Source organism: Daucus carota, chromosome 4 (genome assembly GCF_001625215.2).
Source record: "Daucus carota subsp. sativus chromosome 4, DH1 v3.0, whole genome shotgun sequence".
In the NCBI taxonomy this organism is placed as follows: domain Eukaryota; kingdom Viridiplantae; phylum Streptophyta; class Magnoliopsida; order Apiales; family Apiaceae; genus Daucus; species Daucus carota.
The window spans coordinates 26,905,116-26,911,115 of record NC_030384.2 but is presented as its reverse complement, the minus strand read 5'-3'; positions in this window follow the sequence as shown (position 1 = coordinate 26,911,115).

Below are 6,000 nucleotides of genomic sequence, written 5' to 3'. Positions count from 1 at the left end.
AAAACACAATTTGTATTATTCTTTAGCATTATAAACAAGTAACAATATTGTTAGAAGTTGAGACTTGAGAGACCGGGTACAAAACATATGCATCCAGCCAATCCAAAAAAATGTACAGGGGCATATTATAGAACCTACAATTCCAACTGTCAGCCTTCGTTGACCCCTGTTTTTCTTATTATTGGAGGTCTTTAGCTTCGACATGGAATGTATTTTTTGGAGGTGACTGGTCATCTGTGGGCACTAGAATCGAAGGAACAACATTGGCCACTGATTCAAATATCTTAAGAACATGGCACAGCCACAGGCACGCTTATGATAATGAGAACAAAAGCAGATGCTTTGCAAACTCCATGCCGTCAATATGATGATGAAGCACCTCCATATGATGATGAAGCGCCTCCGCTCTCACAGTCAGTCATCGGACGTTTTTCACGAGCCTTATCTATGGGTTCAACAAGCCTTTTTGCATTGACTGCCACAGGTAATGAAGCTTGTAGCACCTGCGCTGCAGCATCACACTTTGCAGTTGCTTTGTCAGCAGCTTCCAACAAAGTTTGATGACTGTGCATGAGCCTTTATATAAAACAAAAAAAAATAAAAATAAAAATTGGATCTAAAATCTTGATCCTTAATTAACAACAACAAGAACCTTAGACTTCATTATATACCATAAACAATACTAAACCACCAATTGATGATCTATTTCATACATAATAAACATTTAAATGACACAAAATGAAATTATCTAAATATGAAAATAACTTGGTAACCTTGTGATCAATTAGTCATATGAAGATACTACATAAAACTTTAATAAAATAATATTACCTCATAACATGTGTTGTTTGTCGATGTATTTGGAGCATTTTCTTCATTATTTCCTGAAATTATATTATACGTTTTCAATTAATTAAAAAGGAAGGAAAAATCATCAACATAGTAGAATAGCCAATTAGAAGATACTGAACCTGTTCTAGAGAGTGCCAAAGAGAAGATGTCTAGCCATGTAAACATGGAACGCCAGACTAAACTCAGTTTTGTTATCCAGATCTCCCAACAAAAGATTCGTCTTTCACGGTGAAGAACGACGGATTCTGCAATTAGGTGATTTCTATCACACTGATTAGAGGAGAGAGGAAGTGATTGAGTGAAATAGAAGATGTAATGTGGGGCAGTATATAAGTTGTATTTGGGGGCAAGGATAACAATTTAGGGTTTACATAAGTATACTAAATTTGGGCCCATACATGTGCAGCCCAAAATGTGTAAAAGTTAACGATAACATATTTATTTATGTCATCTTATGATACTTTATATCCTTGAGCCCAATTAATTATATCATTTCATTTGAATCAATTTAGAAGCCCTTGCCTCTTGCTCAGTGGAAACCTTTTGATATAATTTCATGTGTAGTTTAGACAAATAGAACAAATAGACCGTCAACAATCAAGATAAATATTGATATAATTATATAAAATCACTACGCCATATATGGTCTACGGCAACATCCAAAAAAATTTTTAAAAATGCTTTAAAATGTTGCTATAAGGTTTAAGGCAACATTTTTGTCAAAATAGTGGGTGTTGGATATCGGCTGGTAGTAAGCCAACATATTTTAACAAGCTACTGCAACACCCAAAAAATGTAGTGTTAGGTCCATATGGCTACATTTTGTTTATAATAGCAACACCAAAGTGGGTGTTGCCATAAGATCTATGGCAACACAGTTCATTTTTCAGCAACAAAAGGTTGATGTTGCCATTAATTCAATAGCAACATCTTACTCACTCTATGGTAACATCCATTTTCTAACACTGATCAGGTTTTAGTAACATTTTTTATTAAATATGGCAACACATTTATTGAAGAAATTTTGACATGTTCTTATCTAAAATATAACATCCCAAAACAAATCAAGCCAACTAATCACAAATTCAGATTCAACCATAAACCAAACATCCAAATTTTGCAACAACCATAATTCAACCATCCAAGTAAAATAGCAGTTCAAAGTCTTAAAATTCCTACGTCATCATGCATTACATTACAAGTTAAACTTTGCAAAATATGATTAGAGTATTTAAGTGCATCACACATCAAGTCAAGTAGTCTCCATGGTGGCTGTGTTCGCTCCACTTGCAGAGGCATCATACGTCGGCTCGACACTGAGGTCTACTTGAATATCAATCTTGAGGTCTGGATTCTTTTCTGCCAACTTGGACACCATTGCCTTGACATTCTCCCGAACCTTCTGATCCATTTTTTCTTCCATCTCTTGAGAAAGTTGTTCTCGGATCTTTTCTGTCAAACTGGCCAACAACTGATCAGAGATAGTAGCCTCAGTGTGTGTCACAGATTTCCCCTTTGCTTCCCTTCTCTGAATAAGTCTACCTAGTAGGTACGATCGGCTGTGTTTCTTGTCACCATATACAAGTTTGTTAGCATCCTCAACGGTTCCCGTTTTAAGAAGTTTTTCAACATCTTCCTACAATAAGGATGTTAAACAATATCACAATCTTACTAAAGTACATCAGGATATAAAAATAGAAACTATAGGCACATGTTACATTTTACATATATATACTAATACAAAACTCACAATCTTTTTTTCAACCGCATCAGTAGGTAGCTTATACTCTCGTGCAGAGTCTCTTTTGCGTGTTTTCACATAAATGTCAGCATCTGATATTGGTGGTGCTGGTTCATCCGGTTTAGCCGCCTGTTCCCTAGCAATTGCCTTGCGTATAAAACCCCAATACCACAATCAGTAAAAAAAAAAGAAGGCATAAACATAACCTTACAACACCATAGTGAGTATTTAAAACTGGTACTTCTCACCCACAACAAAACTTAGTCATATTAGCTACCAATAAATTACCTAAATCTATATCACTATTTATTTTACATTTTACCAATAAATTGCCAAATTATACCAACTTTCATTTTTAGACAGATTAATTTCTAAAACTTACAAAGCGAGGCTAATTGCTGACATACCATTTTGTGGCAGACTTGGGCGAAACTCCTAGGCCCGACGGTATGTGTTTCACTTACAAAGCTTCGAGCCCTTATATTTTTTATCACCTTGTCCTACGGAGGGCAAAAAAGAACAAATCAAAGCACATAATTAACATAAGTGATGCATTGGCAAATAAGAAGAATTCTTACCTTTATTTTTTCATCAGCCCAATAAATTAAAAGCATTTTAAAATCTTTCAAAGGGACATCCCTCGGCCTGTTCTCGAGCCTCTCCTCATCAGTACCATACTTACTATAATGTTCCCTCTTGATGCGAGCCTTGTATGCCCTATACTGATTACGCATCGTTGTCATTACCCATTTATAACCCTCCTCAAGAATGATGTATTTATCCTAAAATAATGTAGGGGAATTTTATTTGTCAAAAGATAAATATTTCATAATGCAGATGTAGATTAAAGTGGTAAAAAATAAAAATATTATGTTACCTTCACATACTGCCATAGGATGTCTTTTTCAGGAACTTCACTCCAACTACGACATGTTAGAGAAACAAACTCCCTTACCGTTGTTCCTAAGAAATTACTGAACTCAGATAGCAAATGATCGTCATCATCTGATATAGGTTGGCCTAGATCCGACAGCTTGATCTCCTTCTTCTCACCTCGCGTATGGACATGACCTAGTTTGGATTTTCCACTCTTTCTCTTCTCTACTTCAGTTGGTGCATCTTATATACATCATATAAAAGCACTGTAAAAATATAATTTAAGCAACTAGAATTCACAACTAAACTAAACTATAATTTCAGTTGGCTTTACCACTTTCTGGTTGGGACTCTTGATTTTCTGGTTGGGATTGGGACTGCAGGATCGCAGCCTGCTTTTCTTGCTCACGTAACTCCAAATATTTCACCATTAAACCAGGAGCACTACTTTTTAGCAGCTTGAGCTTCTCCACAGTAGGAACATTATTTGATTCATCCTTTCCCTACAAAATGATAGTATATAAAATAGATATACTCATCATATATTTATAATTTAGGTGAAATTGATAAAAAAATTCAACTGAAGAATAAAAGGTAGCAACCTGATGATCAGTCTGAACCTCAACTCTTTTCACTTCCTTGTCACATGGCTTAGGCATTTTAGTTGCTCTTGAACGAGTTCTGGGACCATCAGTTTGAACCACAACTCTCTTGGCCTTTTTCTTTGCCTAAACAAAATATACATGTTTATAGTAAATTTTGGAAATTAAAAGATGCTAGAACAAATTTTGTGAAAAAATCACAAAAATATACCTTTGACACAACTATATCCTCTTCATGATCACTCTGTTGCTCTTGGTCATTTTCGCGGCACATATATTCACTTCCATCTTCATCACTCAACACATTATTGGGTTTGTCTTCATTCAGTAGTTGGACAGAATTCCTAGTCCTCCGCTTTAAACCAAGTTCCTCAAAAAATTTCTCGTTTTCCTCAATGTTTCTAATTCGACGCATTTCATACCCATTCACTTCACCTTCCTGGACTTCCCTAGCTCCTTCCTCCAAATCCTCATGTACGGAAGAATCTCAAATCTTTTCATATATTCATCCAATCCCATCAGTCCATCTTCCCGCTTTGTTGAAATTGCATCTTCCCGCTCTGTTGACTTCAAATCTTCACCAGCCTTTTTTGTTGGAATTACAGAAGTAGAACTTATTTGTTTTTCCTTCCGAGACTTGTTCAACCTTCGTTCCTTCTCCTGATTGATTTCCTTTATAGTCACAAATTGACGCTTTTTAGGAATCCTCTGCATAGCCTTAACAGGGCATGTTTTTGGCCTTACAATAACATGAGGTTGCATTTGCTTCACCGGCTTGACACTGCTATCAACATCACAGTCAATATACAAGTCCAAAGAAGAAGAATCAGTCGTGAGAATAACCTCATTTATATCCGCATCATTACACAATAATGCCCACTTATTTTTTTCCTCTGCTCTCATATAAACCCCACTAATCTCTTTATAGCCTATCTCTAGCACCCACTCCATCAGTACAGAATATGAAAACAAATCAAGATCATGGACATCGTAAATTACTTCCTCCCCTCCAACATACTTGTCTTTGGTGAAATACCCCTTGTGATGCAGCCGGAAACTCATACCATTACATGCCATCCTGTAGTTAATCAAACAGTCAGCACAAATAGAACAAAAAAATTGATGCAGATGATTAAAAAAACAAGGACATATTTCAATGAAGCATATAACTAAAAAAACAAGGACATATAACTAAAACAATGAGGCAGTTTATCAAAAAAAATAATGAAGCATATAACTAAAAATAAAAGAACAAGGACATGTTTATAAGCTAGCTATCTACTATATTTTCAGTATATTTTAATATTAATCCTTTTAATATAAGATTATATTAGATAATTACTCACTATTAATGTTGTTTCTTCAGCTACAAATTCTCTTGTTGCGACATCTGCTCTAGACCAGCTACCTTCACCTTCACCATCTTCATTTTCTATTAATGAATGATAACCTGAAGTCTCATGTGTAAACTGCCCATTAATGTCATCATCACTTGCATTTATATGGTGTTTATCATCGTATGGGTCATAAAACTCTGCTGACAGCCTCTTGACAGGATAGTAAAATTGTTTTTCAACAGGATCTTGAATGTAAAACAATTGATGGGCTTGTGTTGACATAACAAAAGGGGTCATTTTTATGACAAATCTTGTTAAAGTTGACTCGAGTGAACCCTAAGGAATCCTTGTCAGCAACATACCATGTACACCTTAGTACTCCAACGTGACAACATGCCATAACCGGGAAAATCGCTGATCGTCCACAAAACTGATGCCCTTAGCATAAAATTCTGATTCCTCGAAGCGTCGTAAGTTTCTACACCTACATCCCATAACTCTTTCAACTCCTCAATCAAAGGTTGCATATAAACATCAATATTATTTCTGGGATCATTGGGACCTGGTATAATTGTGGACAAAATTAGATTTT